The sequence below is a fragment of the Mobula birostris genome, chromosome 12 (genome assembly GCF_030028105.1).
Source record: "Mobula birostris isolate sMobBir1 chromosome 12, sMobBir1.hap1, whole genome shotgun sequence".
NCBI classification, from domain to species: Eukaryota; Metazoa; Chordata; class Chondrichthyes; order Myliobatiformes; family Myliobatidae; genus Mobula; species Mobula birostris.
In genome coordinates, this window is record NC_092381.1 from 80,265,864 (window position 1) to 80,291,208 (window position 25,345).

The 25,345-nt window shown below is 40.7% G+C and overlaps 1 long non-coding RNA gene across 1 annotated transcript; it reads left to right on the plus strand.

The window, feature by feature from the left end:
- Positions 1 to 378: 378 nt before the first annotated feature.
- On the plus strand, positions 379 to 22,208 carry LOC140206076 (uncharacterized). Its single transcript, XR_011888053.1, has 3 exons — positions 379 to 1,526; positions 2,302 to 2,493; positions 20,884 to 22,208. It is a non-coding gene; the product is annotated as an uncharacterized lncRNA (long non-coding RNA).
- Positions 22,209 to 25,345: the final 3,137 nt, after the last annotated feature.

Here is a 25,345-nt window from a genome sequence, read left to right on the forward strand (position 1 = left end):
TGTATTCACGATAAGCTGGCCTTCTACCTTGAATACCACTCCACAAAGTAAACATCTAAAGTGACATCAGACAGCACGATATTCTGCAATGACTTGCGTTAACTTTACCAGAAAGTCACAGTCGCCTGCTAGACGCTTGGCCCTGCAAAGATTTTTGTTTTGATAAGAGGAAATGGTTGTCGTTGAGAAACTGGAGGTCTCTCTACAGTCGTGCTCTGTGGCTTCCTGCAGCATCTTCAAAACAGGTGGATGTTGTGCTGTGAAAGGGCTTGAGCGTGGTGCAGAAGAGCGGTCGACAAGTCAGGCTGACGTATGTGCAGCTGTGTTGATCTGATGAGAATGTGTAAATAAGCAGGGTATTGCCAGCATCTCAAGAGATCACTGGGGATTTCATTACACGTGCTGTCCCTCTTTTACTGAGCTTTTCACTCTGCAGCTGCTGCTGCCTGACCTGTCTCTTGGTAGTTAAATGTCCATGTTTTTCCCCCTCTTTTTGCTCAGCAGCTGCCTTCATAGATCAGTGACTTCTGGCTATATGATGGAGCATGGAAGCCATTTGAAAGATGCTTCACCTGCACCATGTGAACAATTCTGTTTGTCACCTCCTATGACTCCATGGAAATGTGTCTTCAGCTGAAAGCCACACAGTCCTGACAGAGCTTCAAGAAAAAGAACATCAGACGTGGCTTTTCTTGGAACTGGGTTTTGTTAATCAGACATTCACAGGATTCAGGAAATGCTCGTCTAGCATGAGTGAGCTAAAGTATTTTGGTGATACTAGGTGTCCAAGGGATCAGCATTTTGGTTGTACACTTTGTAGGTACCTAACTCAGCTACCTCCTAGACATGGATGCAGTAAGTTTGCTGAGTGGTGAAGACTATTTTAATGAGGTAGCAAAACAATCTGCTGGAGGAACTCTTGAGTAACACGCACAAAATGCTGGAGGAACTCAGCAGATTTGGCAATGTCTTTGGAGGGCTACGCAATACCATGAGAAGGTGGCATCCTCGCGCATCCTGTGGTCATTCCGATTATTGGCTTCAAACTCTCGGAATAAAGACTATTAATGAATCTCTGAATGCACAGTAGATGGCAAGCTGTGAGACACTGTAAGTTCTTGCAGCTCCAACCAAGGGGTTTCTGACATGTGAAATTTCACTCGCGTGCTCACCTTACAGGCACCAAATAAAGTGATCACTGAGTGTAAGCAGTGCAAGAAGAGAGCAAGATAGAGATGTAGTGTCCACGGGTTTATGGGTCATGCAGAAATCTGATGGCAGAGGGGCTGAAGCTGAGTGAGCATCCTCAGGCTCCTGTACTTCCTCCCTGTCTGTAGCAATGAGAACAGGGCATGTTCCTTAATGATGGACGCCACCTTCCTGAGGTACGGCCTTTTGAAGATGTCCTCAACGGTATGGAAGCTCATGTCCACAATGGAGCTGGCTGATTCTACAGATTTTATCGATCCTGTGCATTGGGGCCTGCATACCAGGTGCTGACACAACCATTCAGAACGCTCTTAAAGGTACATATGTAGAATCTTCGGTAATGTATCAAATCTCCACAAACTCCTCATGAAGTCTGGTGTGCCTTTTTCATACTTGCATCGATGAGTTGGGCCCATGATAGAACCTCTGAGATGTTGATATCCAGAATTTGAAGCTGTTTTCCACAGCTACGCCCCCAATTCGGATTGGTGTGTCTTCCCCTTGCTGGAGACCACAGTCAGTTCCTGGGCCTCACTGATGTTGAGTGCAAGTTTGCTGTTGCAACACCACTCAACCAGCTGCAGTAATCTCATTCCTGTGTGCTTCTTCATGGCCAGCTGAGGTTTTGCCACCAACAGTGCTGTCACTGGATTAACTTATAGATGGTATATGAGCTGTCCATAGCCTCACAGTCACGGGTGTAGATAGAGTAAATCACCGGGCTAAGCACATATCCTTGGGTTGACTGACAGTGAAAACGAGATGTTATTTTCGATCCACACTGACTGTGATCTGCTGATGAAGAAGCCAAGGATTCAGTTGCACAGGGAGGTACTCAGCGGCTGATATTGTAAAACACTGAGCTGTAATCAATGAACAGCAGCCTGACGTAGGTATTGCTGTTGTCCAGGTGACCCAAGGCTAAGAGGTAAGCAACATTAAAATTAAGCCATAGTCGAACAGGGTTTTGATGATGAGAATTCAGGTCAATGATGATTCAGTGGTAGTAGTGTCTAAGGTGGGCAAGACTGAGTATTTTGTGTCACTGACCAAGCAGTTGTTGTCAAACCTTATCTGCTGTTTGCTTTACAGGTTTACATGTACTGTTGTCAGGAACCAAAGTTGTCACCACACTAGAACTATTGCATTGCATGGTCAACTGAACATTGCTAGAGGAATTCAACAACACTGAGCAATTCGTACATTCAAGGGTCTTTATTCCAGCAAAGTGACTGCATGGTTGAACTCATCACTAAAGGTGTACAATTGACAAGATGCTATAAGGTATGGATTGTTGCCTATGTAATAAAAATGAGATATTCAAGGCCACAATCAATAGAAAAAAATCTTTGAATATGGAAGTATTCAGGCTGCTGCGTAAACATAATGTCATGCTTACAGGAATGAAGTCCTCATTCATACAGAATGATTTGCACAGCAATTTATACTTCTGCATGTGTCTAAGATGTAAAGTAGAACAGATCTTAGCTCAGCTCAATATTGAAGGAAAAGTGGAAGGGAGACGGTTGACGGGAAACAAAATTATGAGTCAAGCTATTGTGAGAAACACTTCAAGCAACATCCCTGTACTATTCCTTGGGTAAATCTGGATACAAACAGTCAAAGGAAAAGCAGAAGCAATCATGAAAGCAAACAATCCAAAGAAGTTGCAGTACTTAAATCATGGTGCAGTACTGTGTTAAAGTACTGCTGGATCTTGCAATAGTATTGAACCTGTTCTGTCAGTTACTGACAAAAACCAACAACATAGAATTGAGGCAAAGAGCAGCATGCAGCTTATGACTTAAATAAGAGGATTCTGAAAAAGCAGGTTTTTGCTCATTCACTCTGCATCACTTAATAGTGGTAGAAATTATATTAATTTTGAGAAAAGGGCATTATGAACTAGCTCAGAAGTGAACAAATCATCAAGTTGTTTAGTAGTCTTTGCTACTATTCCTGATCCTAAGTGGCTAATATGCTTTGAGATTGAAAAGTTGGGCCCTTGCCTTATCTCAATATGATTACACCATCCAAAGTTATCATACAAAAATTCAGACATCGTGAGAAAGTACAATCTACACATTTAAAATAGATGTTTTTTTCAGTACAATATTGTTGACAGCTAAGAAGACACAAAAGGATACCATTCTAAAACTTCACAAGGATGAAATGAAACAGACAAATGTCCAAATAAAGATGTGAAACAACAATATTTCAGGTGATGTGAGTTGACAACTGGACTAATAGAGATAAACAGGGTGTATATTAATTGTATTGAGAAGAGAAGTTTTAGAAGGACTTTGCACTGAACATCTGGTTTCCTGAGCATGTAGACAATAACCAGACTCCAAATATTGTCCCTGATTCAATAAACGTCTTGAAGTTGATTTGGAGTCTACTGAACCAGCCAACAAAAAAAATACACCATTAAAAAATGGCTAATGAAAACTTTACATTGATTATTGAGATCAACATCTATTGAAGAGCAGTTAAGGATGGGCTATAAATGTGGGGCTTTCCATTCATTTCTATAGCTTGAAACATCAGGCCTCACATTTATAGCCCATCCATGGATCCATGGTATGGTAAAATATCTTGTGAGAGAGAGGAGAAATAAATGAAGTGAACTTAATTTATTGAAAGGAAATGCAAGAAAATGTTGGAGAGAGATATGGATTATGAGTGTATCCCAGAAGCTTTTCCATTGGAGACTTGTTAGAAATGACAGAAGGTTATACTGATTTGAGGCAGTCAAGTGTCACTTCCCTTGAGTCAAGAAATCAATGTAGTGCCTACAACACAAGTTCCTTTGAGAAGTTTAAAGAAACTCAGGAAACTTATAAACTTGTAAGATCTAAGAATTGTAGGAGAATATAAATCACTTTTTCAAAAGATTGAAAGCAGTGTCATGTACATCACTGAAAACTCTCTCATGTTATATATATTATATGTATGTGTATATATATAATATACACACAGTATATACGTACGTGTGTGTGTGTTATCATGAGGAAACGGCAGAGGTCAGTTGGTGAAAATCAATGAAGCCACATTGGTGTGATCTACTGATTAACTCTGTAGGGAGTAAATTTCTCACAATTTATAATCAGACCAATGAGTCTTGTCTGGTTCTCCCAGCAATCTAGTTCTCCCATTAATTCTCTTATAACCATTCTCTCCCACATGCCATCCATTCTCCTGATTGTCCTACCAAGCAGCTACAAAAAGACAATTTGAGAGAGAGAGAGAGAGAGAGAGAGAGAGAGAGAGAGAGAGAGAGAGAGAGAGAGAGAGACAGAAGAAAGTGAAAAGATTGAGGGAGCAGTGTCAGGTGAATTTGATACATACGACTCAGTTTCAGGCTCAGTGTGAACATATGATAAGAGAAAAGGAGAAAAGGGAAGAGGATCATAAATAGGCAAATACGCAATTAGAGAAGTGGAAAAGTTAGTCATAATTTACAGACTGCTATGAACGTTGTGCAGAAATTAGCCGCAGGAAAGAAAGGCATCACTGATCACACCAAGAGTATAAAACAGATCGAGAAACTGCAAGTCAACTCTCAGCTCAGAGAGGAGTGATACGTGCATTAGGGGTGAGGACAGATGATGAAGGTGATATAGATTGGGGTGATTTAGCGTGTGAGGTGGCGCACTATAATTGTGAGGATATTGGGAAATTGGCCCATCTCCCTCTGGACTTCTCCAAGAGGGGATGGAACCTTCAGCATCCACTGCCCCAACAATGCCGATGGTAATAGAGAGAGTTCAAGAGATACCAGAGCCAGGAGGGGGCTCGGGTGTGAGGACCAGTTGTAACTCAGTACTCAACCCTTTTTGACGTGGCTCAGTTGAGTGCTATAGCTGCAAATATACTGTACCAACGCGAGGGCTGGGAGAGGATCCTCCAGAACTTTTCCAGTGCATCCAGCAGCACAGGATAGTTCATGGTTTAGACGAAGCAGAGGAGCCAAAGTTCACCCTTCTGTCTCTAACTTCTTTGTTACACTCAGCCCTGCCAGAGGAACAGGCACAAGGCCGGAGTGATTTATATTAGAAGCTGCAGGGACTGATCGAGGTGACCCAGTAGAGGCTCTGCACAGATGCAGAGGGCAGAAAGGGTAACACCCCAGTGCATTTACAACAAGGTTGTAGTCAGTTTTCACCAGTGTTTACAGTTCTATTTTGGATAGGCAGAACTTGACTGAACAGCTGGGTGATAACTGCCTGAGGACTGCCTTGTTGCACAATACCTAGGAGAGCAGAAGGGTGCATGAAGTGTTTGATCCCACTGATCCCACACACACTGTAGCATGAGTCCTCAGAGGGATGATACAAGTTGGGAAAAGGAAGTAAGGGAAAAGTTACTAAGGAGGATAAGGGGAAACAGGGTTCTAAATTGGCCCCTATGAGAGAACAAGGTGCACAGTGGCAGAATGAAGGGAGATGGGAAGCCTGTCAGGGCATGGATGAGAAGTCTGTCAGAGTATGGATGGGAAGCCTATCAGGGTATGCTATGCCACCTTCGTGCTTGGCAGCACCACCTATTGCAAAGGGCGGTTGAGGATGTGGCTGGAAAATCGACATTCCTCCTGTTATGAATAGTAGACTCCCATGGAAATGTTTCAACTATGGACATTAAGGTCTTTTTGCTAGAGACTGCTCACAACCCAAATGGGTTGGGAAAGGTCAGGTTGTAACTAAGGCTCCATTGCCCCTGGAAGGTCCACCATGTTCCCCACAATGTAATGTCCAGGGAGCAGAGACGAAACCTCTACTGTATCCATAGTTACCTATAGGGATGGACTCCCAGTGTGCAAAGGTGGTGTCAGGCCTCCATTATGTGGGTATACACCGCAAGGTGGGATGATGCAGGTAGACCTCTTGTAGAAGCTAGAACAGAAGGCGGCCCTATAAAATTTTTTTGGGATAAAGGAAGCTCTCAAAACACCCTGAATACATCCACATTCAATGCACCTGGTTGGGAAACACAGAATACTATTCTTTTAATTGGATTAACTGGGTATTCACAGGTAGGGGAGTTGATTACATATCTGTACATATATGGATGGGACAACTGAGTGTGCCCCACTTGGTTGAGCTCATCAACCTGCCAATTGCTCAAAATCATATTCTGGGAAATGATTCTATTAGGAAATTGGGTTTGGATTTAATCCAAATAATTGTATGATTTGGCACTTTAATGTTGATAAGGAGCTGCTCCCTATAAACATTCCAGTCAGACAATATGGGGAAGGGCAAGTACAGCTGGGGAGATGTGGGTGAAGGCAGAAGATATGATGGGGGATAAATTATTTTAGACTGCCAGGCAGTACTTGCTAAACATGAACACGACTGTGGCAGGATGCAAGGAGAGGTGTGTATACGAGGCCCGCATCTGAAACCACAGAAGCAAAATGGAATTCCAAAACAAGCAGAGGCAGATTTAGAGAATGTTTTTCAGAGTTTGTTAACATGGGGAGTTTTGTTAGAAATGACATCTACAAATAATTCTCCTATATGACCAGTTCAAACATTTGATGGAAACTGGAGACTCACAATAGATTGCAGGGAACTCCTTTAACTCCCTCCACTGTAGCATCGAGTCCCAAGACTGATTAAGCAGAATACTGTAGCAAAGTGGTTCACAGTACTGGATATAAGTAATAGATTTTGGTCTGTTCCTTTGAAAAGAGAGTATCAATGTAAATTTCAATTCACTTGAAAGGGACAACAGTATAAATAGACAGTATGAAAGGTTTTCATGATTTGCCTGTCTTTTTCTGTCAATGGTTGGCAAATGGGCTGAAATCCTTTTCAGCTCCCTAGTTTTTAATTCAATATGTAGATTACTGTAACAGACAAAGACTCAAGAGGAACATTTTGAGTTACCTAAAGAACTACAGCAACTTTTACAGCAGACGGGTTTAAAGGTAAACCCCAAAAAAAGCTTAAATCGTAACACAGTAGGTTAGTTACTTGGGGGTGGTCGTATCCCCTGGAAGGCGAGAGATTGAAAAACTGTGTGTACGTGTTATGGCAGAACTGCCTTTTCCCACTGATGTGAGGGGATTGGGGTTGTTTCTTGGTTTGGTAGGGCATTGTAGAGTCCACATAGATGGCTTTGCCGCCAATCTTACCCACTTATGGGGCTCTTGAAGACAGGTGTTCCATGGGAATGGAAACCGGAACACACAAAGGCAGTTTCAGATCTTAAAACCAGCCTTGCAGGAGCACCTGCTCTTAAGACCCCAAACCTTTCCAAGCCATTCTCCTTGGAGGTTCCTGCCACCAATAATGCAACATCAGTTGTGTGACTCCAGGAGGCACATGGCAAACTGGAGCCAGGGGCATATGCATCTCGAATGCTTACCCCAATCAAACAAGGATATACACCATGTGACTGTCATCTATTAGCAGTGTTTTGTGCAGTTAAACAAGTTCACTTATATTGTGGGTCTTAATCCACCAACCAACTTAACAGAGCATATTCTCATCCAGCTTTTGCTGGATGGCCAAATCAAGGATGTAACAGTCTGTCAAACTCAACTAGTCTGATAGACATTGCTATTACAGAGTCATAATGTCACAGTTAAAAGAATTAACAAGACAGCCATGACCACCGACAATTTAACTTATCGGAGTGAAACTCATGAATGGCAGGTGACAGCAGAACAAGTACGGAAAGGACCAGTTGTTCCCATCATAAAATCAGGAGAGGAAACTGAAGTCACGAGACCAGAAATTTCCTCTTTAGGGATCTTTGTTGATGGATTGTCATCAGTTCATGATGGAGAGAGGCTTACAGGATTTGATATACATGTAGAGGACAAGGAAGGAGTAGAGATTGAAAGAGTTGCGATTGCGTTCCCAGACAATGAGTGTGCAAGTGGCAGAGCTTGCTGCTATAAGCTGTTGTTGTCAGCCATGCAGGGAGATATCCTTCAGCAGCAATCTTACGCCCAGGCAGTCCGTATGTTTGTAATAGTTTGACTGAATTTTTACTGTTATGGGAAGGTAGAGGTTACATTTCAGCAGATTGTATACCTTTACCATCAGCGCACTTGAAGTATACGGTATATTTGAGAAGGCAAGAGGGAACACTTATTAAGCAAAAAAGATAACGCCTCGCTTAAAAACATCTCTGGAAGGGAATGAGAAGGCAGATGAGTTAGCCAAATTAGCAGCAAAGTGTGGGGAGAAATGGAATCCAGATACAGAGGGAGACTTCCAGTCAGTTGGTGGAATGCTCAGACGCAGCAGCCTCTCCAGGTCCAACCAAATGTGCTTTTGTCTTTTTTATGTTTGCAAGATGCTACTGGACATTAAGAACTTCAAGTACTACCAGCCTACCCCATCAGCAAGTTGCTCGTTGACGGAGGAGCTGAACTTGATGCGAACCATGTTGCTTCCCATTACAGAAGGGTTTCGGAGCCAGTGGACAGAAGTGGTATGCTGTCAAACAGCGAATGATTGCCTGAGACATTTTTCTTGTGATCACAAGACCCTGTTGGCCTTTGGTAATGTAGAATACTGCAAGTCCAGTTCACTGGTGAGATCAACGGTGGGGAGTTGTGTGGTCTTTGTTGTGGCATGGCATCCATGCTGGACTGGGGGCTGGCCCTCCTGTAGGTGCCACCCCCCAGTGTTCACTCAGTGGAAGACAAGCTGGATTGTGTGCATTCATCTGGACTGATGAGGGCTTGTTCTTGCTGACAACATCCATGCACCATCAAGCTATGGGACATGTCATTTTGGAAATTGGGCTATATTTTTTCGTGTGACTGCATTTTACTGCTATATTATTCAATTCAATCAATTCAATTCAAGTTCAATTATCATTCGATCAAACATGAATAACCATGAATATCGCCAAATGAAACAGTATTACTCCGGGACACAGTGCAAAACACAGGACCAACAGTCACACACAGCACCAAGCAGACATAGCATGTACAAGATAGCCAGTATGTGTAAGACATCAGCAAAATACCACCATGTAAAACAAAAAATACTCCAGATCCTGAGTCTATGAATGTAACAGAAATCTGCAGTCAACCATAATACAGCACGTCTTCTTCTAAGGAAAAACTGGGGGCAGCACTCATTCCAGACTGGACACCACACCACATTGCTCCCAGATGGAGTGTGCTGTCTCTGACGCTTCTCTCCTGGTGGCTGTAAACAAGTGACATTTGGCTTGAGGTTCAGCTTGTCTTCTTCCGAGTGAACACCGGGGGGCAGCACCGATTCCAGCCTGGACACCACACCACACTGCTACGAGCGGAGCACCCCAGCTTCAATGCCTTACTTGTGCTGTATATGCCTCATGCTGTGTATGACTGTTGGTACTGTGTTTTCCACCTTTGTCCCAGAGGAATGTTGTTTCATTTGGCTGTATTCATGGGTATTCATGTACAGTTGAATGATAATTCATAGCAGTCATAGAGTCCATTCTCACGTACGGATGCAAGATGTGGACATTCACCAAGACTATGCGAAAGTCTCTAGATGGTTGCTATACATGAATGCTCCTGATGGCTCTTGACGTGAGTTGGCAACAGCAAATGACGAACGTCGAGCTCTATGACGACCTACCGATGCTCACCACTAAAACTGAGGCGAGAAGACTGCAACTAGCGGGGCACTGTCTACGACACCCCGAGCTACCTGCCAGCCTAGTCATCATATGGGAGCCCAAGCACGGAAGGATGAACCCTGGGCGCCCTCCCGAGACTATGGTCAACACGCTCCTAGAAGACAGCGGCTCGGCTAATGTAGATGAACTGAACACACCGATAAGGGAGAGGGAGAATTGGAGAGTCCGTCATCGTGCCTGACGCCGGCCCTCTCGGCCTGAGTCGACGTAGTAATGAATGATAATTGAGCTTGAACTTGAGTGAAGACACAGAAAACAGCAAAGAACAGGCCTATAGACTTAGTCAAGGTACAGCAACAGGATCAGGAGTTAGCAAAGGAGAGAATTTCGAAGAGCAGGGGAAAATATTCAGGAATACAGGTAAGGAATGGGATTTTAATAATAGTTGATTAGTGGTGCCAGAAAGTGAAAGGAACCAGATGATATATTGGTATCATGACATTTTTGGGCATCAAGGAGCAGATAGAACTATGGAACAGTTAAGGAATCTGTGCTGGTGGCCAAAAATGCAAAGAGATGTAGAACATTGTTGTAAAAATGGTTTGATCTGTTCCCAGTATAACTCATATAAGTGGGCTAGAAAAACAGTTTTCAGACACACACACCCTGTGGAAGGCATGGGTTAACCTGCAGATTGATTTTGTGAGACCTGGAGAACTGAAATATATCCTAATGATAGTGAATACTTACGCCAAGTGGATAGAGGCTTTCCCAACTCAAAATAACACCACCAAGTTGATAGCTCAGATTTTGTTTGAGAGAGTTTTTACCTATTGGGGATTGCCAAGGAGTCTGGAACCAGATGAAGATTTCACTGCAAAATCTGATGAAGCTGTTTGGGCAAAAATAGAGGTTCTACATCCCTTATTGGGCTCAGACCAGTGGAATTGTTGAATGGATGAACAGGACTTTAAAGACAATATTGCCTAAGATGGTTAAACAGCACAGGAGCACATGGGTCTCTGTCTTACCCCATGTCCTTATGATAATCTATACCAGCAGAGCTTCTTCCACTGGGTTAACACCTTTAAATTGATGACTGGGAGAGAAATAAGAGTGTTAGGATTCCTGGTTGGGCTAGATTTATCAGAGCCTGAGTATGATGGTATTGTAAAGGAAAAATGAGTACTGCAATTAATTGACAATATCAAGGAAACCCATTATGTTGCAGCCCATAATATGGGACAGAAGAAACAGCAGGGTAAAGCTTACTTAGACATGCAAATGAAACATAAGGAGTTGGAATTAGGACAGAAGGTTATGATCTCAGTACATCAGCTAGTTTCCTTGACATCTCCAAGGTTTGTAGCACCAGATGATGTCCTTGACAGAAACAGTCCATCTGCCTATCAAACCTAGTCTTCTCCTAATAAATAAGGTTGGATAGCATTAACCAACTTAGCCCCTTGGAGAAAGTCAATGTCTTCTTGCAGCTGAGGTCCATAAAGCACACTGTCAATGGGATGTTCTGTATGGAGATGATAATGATCTTAGAAATATTTTTCAGGCAATTGATGGTGATGAGGATGAAGGAGCAATTGCCCCAGTCAGTGAGTTGAGCAAGAGATGGAAGAGTTAAATTTAGAGGAAATATCAAATAGTTAGACAAGTGCAGAAACTGCCCAATGTTTTTCTCCAGGAATTCTGAAATGATTTGTGTTGATATACTACTGATGAGTGGCCTCATAACAGTTGAAGGCTTTGCTGAAGGTTATATGTTCTACAATAAAGTATTGGATAATTATATATTCATCTGGACAGATGCAAGTTATGAATATTGGGTTGGAGGCAGATGGATTCCATCAGATGCCATGGTCATAGTAGACTCTGTGAATGAGGAAGATAAAATGGTAGTATGAATTTATGAAGAATTGAGACAAGATTTTGTAATACAAGTAAGACCAATGTCTGTTGGTAACACTCAATGACAAAGATTTTGCTTCCTGAATACTTTTGGGTGTGTCTTATGGATTTTGGGCTGCTGGTCATGAGAATCACCATGAAATTTCCCTATCACACACCATCTTTTAAATTGCCAATATTTGTTATTTTAAATCATAATTCAAGTCAATTAAAATGTTGCCCATAATGTAAGTTGAAAAGTTTTATACCTTCTCTGTGCATGCCTGGGCATGCTCAGATAAGACGAATGCTGCATGGTTTTAGAAAGGCTATAAAAGCATCACACACACACACACACACACACACACACACACACTTCTGTGAACTTTGTTTGCGTGTATATCGGTTTGCGATCACATTGATGCACATGCTCTCTGCACATATCATATTGTGTGTAATCATAATAAAGTAGTTGTATTTTCAGGAGTATCTGTGATAGCAAAATGTCTCACCAATGTTGCAACAGCTGTGATACTTCCTATTATATCTGTAGTGATTATATGTTTAAATCTCAAAGACGGAGCATGATTCCTCTTATTAAGAAAGCCTATGAACTCTATTTTAGGTGGAAAAATAGTGACAAAGACAAAGCCTGGGCTCCTCACATTTGTTGCACAACATGCGCTGTCGATCTTAGAGCTTGGCTGAGAGGTACTTGGAAGTCAATGCCGTTCACTGTCCAATGATATGGCAAGAGCAGAAGGATCATGTGACAGACTGCTACTTCTGTCTGACAAATGTGTCTGGTTTCTCTGCTAAAAACAAGAAATCCATTGAACGCCCAATCTCCTTCAGCCATAAGACCTGTGCCGTATGACGATGGTCCCCCAGTGCCAAAGCTACCAGAGGCATGGAGTCCAGAGAAGGCAGACGAAGATGCCACAACGTACGAGCCAGAAATGGAAAATGACACAAATTCTGATAGAGATTTTGAACCTTTTACGTTGAGTGAGCCTCATCTGATAACTCAATCTGAGTTAAATGACTTGGTCAGAGACTTGGGTTTGTCAAAGGCAAAAGCAGAATTACTGGGTTCAAGACTGCGAGGATGGAATCTGCTGTCACGAGGCACGGAACTATCCTTGAAGTATTTCAATACTCTAGCAAGTGTTTCCCAGAATAACTAATGCCAAAATTAAGGAAGGCATTTGTGTTGGTCCACAAATCAAACAGGCCATCAAATTGACAGGCAATTTGAAGAACTTTTAGTGGGACTGGAGGAGGTCGTGTGGAAGGCATACAAGAATAGTGTTGAAATTTTTTTGGTAACTACAAAGCACCAAGCTACGTGCAGCTGGTTGACAACATACTTCCAGAATACAAGACCATGAAGTGTAACATGTCACTAAAGATTCTTTTTCTGCATTCCCATTTAGACTTCTTCCCTGCAAGTTGTGGCACTGCCAGTGACAAGCATGGTGAAAGGTTTCACCAGGAGTTTGTGGTCATGGAGAAATGGGTTTAGGGCGATTAGAATCCATCAATGCTGGCTGATTATTGTTGGACACTTAAGTGAGAAGCCTCAGACACTGAGTACAAACAAAAATCCTCAACAAAACATTCTTTACTTAGTGAACTATTGCAAACTGTTTGCACCATTAGCAATTAAACACATTGTATTCAATAAAAGCTAGTTTATTGTTTCTCCAGATTCTGATGTGTTGCGAGTAGTCTGAAATTACTTTTATGTTTAGATTCAAATGGTCTATCATAATTACAATATATTTCTGAGGAAGTGATACCTTTGAAAAAAAATTGCTGTCCAGTGTAATCAGGGGCAAGTAATGGTGATATGGGGGAAAGAGGGGAGTGCTAGGCTAACAGTGGGAAGCCATGTATTTTTTCTGTCTTATTTCGGGAAAAAGAGGGCTTTTAACTTAAGTACATCTTCATTGTGAATGTAATGGTACTGTTGGCATGGACACAAATCAGAAATGAGATCATCGGTTAGCATGTGGGATGTAATTGGGATGTAATGTTGGATTTGTATAAGGTATTGGTAAGGCCAAATCTGGAATATTGTTCTGGTCACCGAATTATAGGAAGGATGTCAATAAAATTGAGAGAGTACAGAAGATAGTAAAATGTTGCCTGGGTTTCATCTCCTAAGTTACAGAGAAAGGTTGAACAAGTTAGGTCTTTATTCTTTGGAGCATAGAAGGTTGAGGGGAGACTTGATAGAGGTGTTTAAAATTATGAGGGGGATTGATAGAGTTGACGTGGTTAGACCTTTTCCATTGAGATTGGGGAAGATTCAAAAAAGGCATGGGTTAAGAATTAGAGGACAAAAGTTTAGGGGTAACGTGAGGGGGAACTTCTTTACTCAGAGAGTGGTAGCTGTGTGAAATGAGCTTCCAGCAGAAGTGATTGAGGCAGGTTCTATGTTGTCGCGTAAAGTTAAATTGGATAGATATATGGACAGGAAAGGAATGGAGGGTTATGGGCTGAGTGCAGGTCAGTGGGATTAGGATAGGGTACGATTTCAGCACAGACTAGAAGAGCCAAGATGGCCTGTTTCCGTGCTGTAATTGTTATGTGGTTATATGGTTATATGTGCCCCAGGCACCTCAACCCCAGTTGCTCTGGAGCCTTGAGACCTTCCATGTGTAACTTACCCCAAGATTGAGTCGACAACAACTGATACCACAACCATTGCAGTGTCATCTGTTACTAGCCCTATATTGTGTGATGAGCTTCAGACATATAGAAAGGGAGTTGCATCAGAAGAAACAGAAGATTGAATTATTCAGGTACTGGGATAGAGAGATGTGCAAGTGTTGTTCAACTTGACTTCCCTCCACGTTCCCAGCTGGTGTAGATTAAGCCTCTAGGAGTTTTCCCAACATTTACTAATTGAGCAGTTTACCCATTCAGAATTTAAAACACAAGAGAGGTGAAGAAGGGGGCTTATTGAATTGGCTGTTAGATTTTCCACAGTAAATACACTAGATATTGCAGAGGTAAACTCTCAGTTAAAATTCTCTAAGGCAAAAAAGGTGAAAGAAATTTAAAATCGAGACTGTGAGGCTATGAGAGGAGTGAGCACTTTAGGTATGCTACAAGCAAATGTAGTTTCGGGAATCTTCCATATTTTACAATCCTTGGGAGATATGACAAGCCAAATTATTGACAGAATTAACAATGAAACTATTCAACATAATAAGAATGCTGTATGCACAACCTCTACCTCTTGTTACTTTCTGTAAATGGAGTTAACATGGACCACTGTATGTTGGAGCTGTTCTTCATATTCATCAGCACAGTGACAACTGAACATACCCGCTATAATGTCAGGAAATATCAAGAAGGAGTTTGGACTTCACGTACTAATCTACCTCATATGCTATTAAATGACAAGGATCTCTACGGCTGTAAATTTGTCATCAAAAGGGAGAATATTGGGGTTAGCTAAGAATGGATTAACAAATTGTGGGTTTATTTCTTACAGTAGATATTCTCTTTCTATTTTGCCTCTCAATAACAGGACATTGCTAAAACTTGCTTTGGTGAATGATTGGTACTTCAAACACACTTTACAAGAAGGGATCTTTAGTTTGCAGTTTGTTAGCTTTATGGTGGTGGTTTCCAGTGTTTTGAGGGACTTAGTTTTGGTTGGTCAATTATCACCCAAAGCTGTTGTAAAACCACCTATTCACTTGAATGTATGTATCAGTAATATTACTGAGGGCTTAGTTAGGTATGTATTTCCTGCTCTTCCACCTATCCCTTATTTTACTGCACAGTTAATCATAATGAAGTCATTATTATGCAATGGGATGAATTATCCGAGACTATTCAAGATCATGCAGATTTAGCTAGTGATGTTTTGCAGAATCCACCCTTTTGGAGTAAGGTTTGGAACTGGTGTCTAAACACTAATGCATATTCTTGAATTTGTATTATTTAACATGTTATTATAATTCTGCACTTTGTTTTAATGATATCCAATGTAATTTGCTTCGTGGCTTTCAATGGCAACTAAAACAGCTTAAGTGTTTATGAGCCATGTTTCTTTTTGGTGATTATGTCTGACTTTGCACCATGATGTTGTCTTACATAGTATTATGTTCTTGTACATCATTATATTTTATTTGCTGTTATATATGGCAATATATGGTATGAAATTAGGTATGTTTTATCATGTTCTTTTATGTGCATTGGTACTGATATTTTTAAATATGCTGGCTTTGATATCTACGCTTTACATCTATGATATTTTGCTTGTATCTTTATCAGTATTATTTGGTGTTGTCGTGAATGCTGGCATTCCGTTTGGACTGTATTAAACTCAGACACATAAACAATAATGTGATCTCTAGCATTTTCTGTGGATCAAAAGGCGGGGGGGGGGGGTGGATGTTGGCCATAAGGAATTGCAGTATGAAAGAAAACATCTAACTCAAATGAGTCAAGTATAGTGGAAGTAGACAAACCAATTGTCTTTATTTTTGCCATGTGGTTGAAGGAATGGTGGCTGCCATTTTGTGGAGCTGCTCTGTAATCTCCATTTTGTGAGCTGTTGTGTGAACTGGTTCTGCTCAGGAATAGTTGTTTCAACGTGCTTTAATATGTACATAATGGTAATCCTGATAATCTGCTGAACTACCAAATATTTCCAAATTAAAAGTTATTTGTGAGGTGTTCCTTGCTAAAATAAAACATGCATTCATGATTAGGGGAGTCTGTGTCTGACCTGAGTAATCTGAGCTTGGTAACTGGCTGGTCTGCCATGATTCAGAACAAAGAGACATTAATTACGAGTTATTATTTGTGAGTTGGGCAATAAAGAGATGCTGGCTTGGACCAGAACCAGTGGAAAGCTGATACACGTTAGCCGGATAGGCCAGAGCCAACGAGATGGAAACACAGCATTTGAACTGATAAGGAAAGTCTATAAGAATGAGGGGATTCAAATGTGAAGCGGCTAGAACTCTAGAGACTAACTATCACAAGGAAGACCCCCATGCCAGGAGCTGGGAGAAGAAAGATCAGTCATTTGTCCAACGGGAGATCCCATTTTTCATCATTATAAATTGGAGAAATGGTCTGAGTGAGATTATTGGTAGAAAGGGAACAGTAGGTTGCTGGTCTGGGGTTCAACATGGTTTGTGCAGAGACAATAAAGTTCAAGCTTTAATTAATTAAGAGTTGTGTAGTGAATTGCCTAACCTAGATCAGTTGATGATAGTCAACAGTGGACGATGTGAAACTCTAGATAGATACCACTGGTAATCAGCGGTGAGCTGGATTTCGGATTTGTGAGGCAACGATTTTCCCAACTGCATCACAGTGCCGCCCATGCCTTACAAAGGGTTTTACAGAATGAAGTCAATTGAAGGTGATTTAACTCCCAATGCAAATTTAGGAAGATTTCTGACTAAGAGCAGTAATTGAGTCAGTGCCCTTACTTCATCATTTTGCATTCTCTCTACAGGCATTTTCATAGGCAAATCATATAGTGAGGAAGCAGGACCTTCAGCCCACTGATCATTAAAGACCCATTTACACAGATCCTACACACCTCTTATTTCTCTCTCTCTTTGTTTTAGGGCACTGCAGAGCACAGAAGGTAGGGCTATTATCTCACAGCCCAAATGATACAGCTTCAATTCCGACCTCCAGTTCTGTCTGTGTGGAGTTTGCACATTCTCCCTGTGACTGCATGCGTTACCTCAGGGTGCTCCAGTTTCCTCCCACATCCCAAACATCTGTTGGTAGGTTAACTGGCCATTGTAAATTGCTCCTCATGTGTAAGTGAGAGGACTGGCAAATGCTGGGATTAGGCTACGTAAAGGAATGCACACTGGCGAAGTGTGAGTGAAAGGAAGGAACATACCATGTTAAATTGGTGGAATACTGACCCATCCACCCATCCCAGAACTGCAGGCCCAAAAACCTTCCCCTAAAATGGACAGAAAATATTATCATTGCCCTAATCTACCCAGCTTCAATGATATAAAGCATATCTTGAATGGGTTTGAGGAGAACCATTGATGATTTTTGTATTCATCGAGGAAAAATGAATGCAACTCCTCCAAAAGCAGTGATACAACTTCTCAGAGAATATTGCGTTTTGAATTTGATTTTCAAACTGAGTCTTCAATACTCAATGAGGGCCAACTATGATCATTTTTTTCTAAGGGCATTTTGCAGCTAGTGTAGAGGATGCAGGTGCAAATGACATATCACCTCTTCAACCTGTTACTGCCAGTCAAGCCCTGATTCCATCTATGCAGTTTATGCATCAATGGGACTATATATATATTTATATAGGTAGATAGATAGATAAAGGCCAACTTCTGAATGGATATCATCCAAAGCTATTTTATTCTCTGAATGGTAAACATGCAGACCAGAACTTGGTTTGACAATTTCCATTATTTGTGAGCTATAAACAATGTCCAAATATAAAAATGATGCTTGTACTATCTATGGAGCAATTTCCAGTGATTGCCACATCAGTAAAAAGTCTGCAAAAGTATGCAGAATCTGTCAGCACTAATTAAATGCTACTGCACACTATTAACATCAGGAGTATTGACCATGATTTACGCTAGGCTTACTGCTTACCGTTAATATAATGGCTATAAATAAAATTGACGTTGGGATTATTACATATAATCAGTATTATGATTACAGAAACTTAATATTGTGATGAATATACTCCATTAGAATTGTACTCCAAACAACATTACTATCAAGGTTGGAGGAAACCATTAACGCCTGAGTTACAGGAATCCATTAATAACTTGAGCTAAGAGCGTGTATGGGTTCAGATCACAAAACTACTGTTCTTAATAAAAAGGATTTGAAATTGCAATGTTAAACTGGTGAAATGGGAAGTGGTTTGTTAACACTGAGCAGGGTGAAGGAACATCTGATCCCTACATAATGATAGAATCAACTCTCTTGGTGAAATATTGTGTGATTTCACCCAACTAAGCATGGCATTTAAAAACAGGGGAAAAAAACATTACTGTCACCAACCAAACATTGTGATTACTATGCCAACTGTCAAAGTGAAACAATAATAACCCAGATGTTAATAGTTCAGCAGATATTATTTGGGAAGTAAAATTAGAACAGTGCCTGCAAAGGGTGACCATTACTTAACTTGCAACTAAAACAAGTGAAAGTCTTTCACCTGACTTCTCTTTCTTAAACCCTTACACATTCTCAGGGCTAAATATGATGCTCCTCATGAAATTAATTTATATAGATATATTATGGAAAATCTGTACTGAAAAAAACTTATAAAGAAGAGTTCATTTCATATGTTGAATTTTAGGTTCCTAACCAGTCATCAGAATCTGTTCCCCTGAAGGGAAGTACATTGTGAATATTTTAGGGAGGGTGATATGTTTAGTTAAATCTAAGCCATAATCCATAAGCATTACAACTTGTGCAACCTGCATCAAAGTTTCTGAAGTTCATTCCAGGCATTGATGTGTGCAGCTATATATGACAAATGGTTTTCAAATCTGTGTCACCTGTGGCTCATTTGGTACCACTCTTCTTTCTCTGAAAGGATAGAATGAGTGAATGGTTAGGTAAGGTTTGCAGGGGTTCCCAACCTGTTGTCCACGGACTCCTCAGTTAATGGTAGGAGTCCATGGCATAAAAAAAGGGGTTGGGAACCCCTGGGTTAGAGGGTTGCAGACAAATGGAACCAGCTCAGTATGATGACTTGGGCTGAAGGGCCTAGTTCAGTGGTGTGTTATTATGACTTTAAGAAAACGGAAGGGCTGCCAGCAACGGTGGTGGAGGCGGATATGATAGGGTCTTTTAAGAGACATTTAGATAGATACATGGAGCTTAGTAAAATAGAGGGCTATGGGGAAGTCTAGAAATTTCTAAGGTAGGGACATGTTCAGTACAGCTTTGTGGGCCAAAAGGCCTGTATTGTGCTGTAGGTTTTCTATGTAAAAGTACAGGATCTGATTAAAGCAACCGTTATATTTTAACTTTATAGAGCGAAATTGTTTCTTGTTTATTGTCCATAGGATTCAACTTTTCTATAATCCAAAGTTTACCCATCACTGTTCAGTAGTTTAGCTCATGCTGGTAGAGATCTCCAAAATTTATTATGTGAATTTTTAAAATTGTTTGTGTTTAAAGCAAAAATTGTTTTAAGTTTTTCTTGGTGTTAAGTTGATTTAGGATTGAAATCCATAAAGTGAAAGGGTTTTGCTCCCATCTGGTTAGGGTAATTGGTTCAGTTAAGTTATATCCATGTGAATGAGTGCAGTAGAAATAGAGGGACATGTAGAACAATGAAATGGAAACTAACAGCGACGTAAGGCCTGATGAGCATCTTCAAACTGCTACTCATGTATAAATCCTGAACTTAACATGGGTGGATTCTGAGGTGAGAGAAATATCTCAACATTGACCTGCAGGTGATGTCAGTTCCAAAGCCTCACCATCCCAGTCCCTGGTTAGTGTTCATTATGAAACCCATTCCTGAATGAACAACTAAAGTGTCCAATTTGTAATTCAAAATTCCCATCAGAGAGCCAGCAGCTCCATGTGGAGTATTGGGAACTTCATGAATTTGAGGTGGAAAACCTACCTTGGCTTAAAGTTCCTATTCATCTCAGTGGCAAAGAGCTACAGGCAATTTACATTTTCAATAACTTAATTGAGTTAACTTAAGTCTTTATAGACTTTAATATATTTATATATTTTAAATGTTGGAGTATTTTTAGTACTTTATTTATTTATTCATGTTCTTTTTAACACTTGTGAGCTTTGGAAAACATTTACAAATATTTATGTCTTTTGCTACTTTAACTGGTGGATCAGGATGGAGGTAGAATTCAACTGGTTGTGAAGACATTTCTACAGCATCTTGATTAGTTTGTCCTGCATAGCCTGAAGCCTCATCAAGCAAGTTAGAATGAGCTGTTTTGAGTAAGTTCTTACTCTGGGTCATATCCTCTTCCCATTACTATCATCTGGAAGGAGGTACAGGATGTCTGAGGTCCCACACGCAGCAGTTTAGGACCAACTCCTTCTCCTCTGCCATTAGATTTATGAACAGTTTGTGAAACCACGAACACTACCTCATTACTTCTTCCTTTGCATTATTTATTTTGTTTTGTAATTTAGGAAGAAGGTACAGGAGCCTCAGGACTCACACCACCAGGTTCAGGAACAGTTACTACCCTTCAGCCATCAGGTTCTTGAACCAAAGAGGATAACTTCACTTACTTCACTCAACCCATCACCAAACTGTTCCCACAACCTGTCGAAGTCCTGACGAAGGGTCTCAGCCTGAAACGTCGACTGTACCTCTTCCTAGAGATGCTGCCTGGCCTGCTGCGTTCACCAGCAACTTTGATGTGTGTTGCTTGAATTTCCAGCATCTGCAGAATTCCTGTTGGTTGCCCACAACCTATTGACCCACTTTCAATGACTTCTCATCTCATGTTCGCAATATTGTTTATTTATTTATTATTATTATTTCTTTCATTTTGTATTTGCACAGTTTGTTGTCTTCTGCATCTGATTGAATGCTCAAGTTCGGCAGGTTTTTCATTGATCTTATTATGGTTATTATTCCATAGATTTATTGAGTAAGAAAATTAATCTTAAGGTTGTATATGATGACATATATGTACTTTGATACTGCATTTACTTTGAACTTTATAGATTTTCTTGTCTTTCCAATGCGTTGTTGCCGTAAGGCAACAGATTTCATGTCATATAAAACAATGATAATAAACCTGATTCGGATCCTCCCCAGGTAAGAATGGCCTCTGGGGTGGGTGATTCGTGAACGTGATCTAAACGCTGCCTCGTGGAAGTGTTGAATCGTTCAATGTGGTTTTACCATCCACCAATTGCAAAATTTAGAAAAAGGAATTAAACATTACTTAAATTAAAGCAAACTCAAAGTAACAACGTGAATTTGAAGTATGATTTTATTCTGTTGTTGAAGCCATAAAGTATCAAAAGCAACATTCACAAAGTGTATATTTTGAAATGAGGGTAGATGTTGAAAATAGTAAACTAAAAGCTGATGCCCGTTGTAAGTGACTTACAGATCCAAATGATGGTAGTAAACCAGTGTGCATGTACTAGTCCTTCATTTGTCTTTCTTGGTAAATAACTACTTTAATTTTTACATTTTACTTTTGAGATACAGCGCAGAATAAGCCATGCCAGCCCTTCAAACCGTGTTGCCACAGTAATCATGGGACAATTTACAAAGACCGATTGACCCAGGACTGGGCCAATTGGTACTGTGGGTGGAAATCGAAGCACCTGGAAAAAACCCATGCACTCAATGGGGAAGACATATAGACTCCTTCCAGAAGACATCGGAACTGAACCCTGAACTCTGACTCTGATGCTTCAAGCTATAATAGCATTTGCACTAACTGCTGTGCTACTGTGTCACCCTTTTACATTTACTCTCCCAAATCACCTAAATTACATTGTCATTAAATTTACTTTTATCTGAAACCTCTCTATTACTTTGTTGGGTCTCTGTAACTTAAATAATTAAGTAAACACCAAAAAACAGAAAGGAAGGTGCTGTTCATTGTGATGGATGCCTCTGTTTACAATGCTAAGACTGAGTACTACTCTTTTGAGTTGTGCCAAGCTCTGAGGATATCACACTACAAATCTGTGTTCATTTCCCGTAATCAGTGTGGTTGTTTTGTTAATACAAGAGGCCTATATCAATGAGCCAGCCAAGAACTGAGTCTGGATATAGTCAAACCTCATTGTTCTAACTAATACAAAATATTTTCTTCTGTGCTTCACAGTAAAACTTGATTATTTTCAAGTGCTGAGCTTAAACATGCGATCCAAATGAGGAGATTTACTTCACACTCCTCCATAACGTGACTAAACACAAGGGTTATCTGTTTATTATTTAGTGTCCTGTTCAGTCTTGGAGAAAGAAATCCTCACTGTCAAACCTTCTGAAAGTAACCAGGGTGTAGAAATTTGGCTTTGGTCCTGGTACTAAATGGGTGCTAATGCATTCAGTGCCTGGACATGCAGTCAATAACCAACAATGGAATTGAATATAGGCTGTTTTGCATTGATACTAACTGTTCTGTGTCATTTTCTTATCAGTTTCTACTTCTAAGTACACTTTTCAAGATAGAGAAACTTCAGTAATCCATCAGCTCCCTCAAACCTTTACCGTCATTTAATATGATCATGGTTGATCTATGCTGTCTTCAGTTCCTCTTTTGTGCCTGTTCTCAACATTCTTCTAGTCCTCCAAGGATCAAATACCTATATACAGATCCATCTCTACTTTAAATACTTCTAATGATCCAGCTTCCATTACCCTTTGGGCCGACTTCCAAAACTTCACCACTCTCTATAAGAAGAAATTTCTTTGTATTCAGTTTTAAATGACCAGTCTCTTACTTTTTAGCTAGGTTACCTTTTTGGTGACTCACCCACTAGTGAAAAAATTCAAATCTTTCACTTTCCCCCAGCACATCTGTCACAGGTGATGCATTTCATTGTACGAATAAACTCTTCTCGGGCTTCCAGCCGGGTACAGGTATTGATTTTAACTGATGTTTTGATGAAAAACTCCACCATCTTCATCAGGGCTGATGCCTAGGTACATCTCGTCCAGTGACATATCCATCCTCCTGATTGGCTAGTCCTTGACCAATCAGATTTCCCACCTTGTCCCATCTTGTTTAAAATCAAATTCCAGTTCCTTGATGTGGAGGTGTATCCATTTGGGTTACCCAGAGAAATTGGTAGTAGCAAAACATTGCATTCCCAATGGCCGTAGGATTGGCTTTGGTGGCACAAACTGCTGTGTTGCACCATTGGCTTTTGGGACTGCCTGGTGAAGGAAGCCATTGAAATAAGACTAGAGAAAAAGAATTTTAACAAAGACAAAGGTCTTACTCGAAGTAAGAACTGAAATTCCATTTAAACAAAGTGTGACAGTGGAAATCTGAATGGCCGAAGACTAATCAATCAGAAGGGATGGAATACGGGGGTATATATACCAATGAACTAGTTGAGCCCAGGCATCATCCCTGATGAAGGTGGTAGGGTTTGTCATCAAAACATCAGCTAAAATCAATACCTATACCTGGCTGGAAGCCCAAGAGGAATTTATTCATCATATACGTCAAGAAAACACTGAGTGCTTTTTCATTTCACTGTATGTTTTGTTGTTTCAATGTAAAGTACATGTGACAAATAAGGCTAACCTTTATAATCTTCCTTTCTTTCTGTAGTACTGTATCTTATATTTTTAAATAAGGTCTCCCTTTGTTCTTCTAAAGTTCAAGGAACACAGGCCTAAGCTATTTAAGTGTCACCAGGAATTAGCCCTGTGAATCTCCTATGTACTGTTTTTAATCTTACTGTCTCTTTTTCAGATAAGGGGACTAAAACTCTGCACAGTATTATAGGTGAGGACTTCCGGCACCTCACAATTGTAACAAAACCTCCCCCATTCTTAAACTCTGATCCCATTATAATGAAAGCCAAAATGATGCTTGGCTTCCTAACTACATAATGGACTGCCTGGTAGTCTTCTGTGATTCATGGATTAGAACACCTTGATCCCTCAGTACTTCACTCATTTGCACATCCTCTAGTTGGATAATTAGCATTTTCGTAACTCTTGCCAGATCATAAAATCTTATACTTCCCCACATTCAACTCCATTTGCTAGTCAAGGACACGACCCACCCAGCTAACACACTTTTCGTCCCTCTTCCCTCCGGGAGAAGGCTCAGGAGCTTGAAGACTCGTACAGCCAGATTTGGGAACAGCTTCTTTCCAACTGTGATAAGACTGCTGAACGGATCCTGACCTGGATCTGGGCCGTACCCGCCAAAGTCCGGACCTAGCTCTCGGTTTTTTTTTGTACTACCTTATTTTCCCTTTTCTATTTTCTATTTATGATTTATAATTTAAATTTTTAATATTTACTTTCGATTTGAACTCCAGGGAGCGTGAAGTGCAGAATCAAATATCGCTGTGATGATTGTACGTTCTAGTATCAATTGTTTAGTAACAATAAAATATAAAGTATAGTCATTTACCCAATTGCTCAATCTCTGCCATTTATTCAATCATCCAGTTTGAAGAATCTACATCTCAGGAACCGCAGCAGTTCAAGAAGGCAGCTCATCAGCACCTTCTTAAGGGCAGCTAGGGTTGGACAGTAAATGCTGGTTTGCTGATGATGCCCACATCATGTAAATGAATACATGAAAAAAATCTTCCCCAGAAATTCCTGCACAGCCTGCACAACTTCAGATGTCATTTCTCAGTTGTGAACCAGTCATAAAGTACCTAACCCACAATCAGACAGTGTTATGGATAATGTAAAGTAGCAGCACAGAGCTCTGAATGCATAAAGGGATGGTTCTGGGTTGGAAGAGTTTAGGAGAACGTTAATATTTTGATGGTTGTCAGGGACATGAAACAGGAGACTGGCAATGACTGGAGGGTGGTGGGTGGGCTTGGGCCTCAGATAGGAGGAGATTGCTGGGTTGGGAAGTGTCATATTGGGAACCATGGGATCTGGGACTCCAGTCATCATGGGATCAGGGTCTGCCAG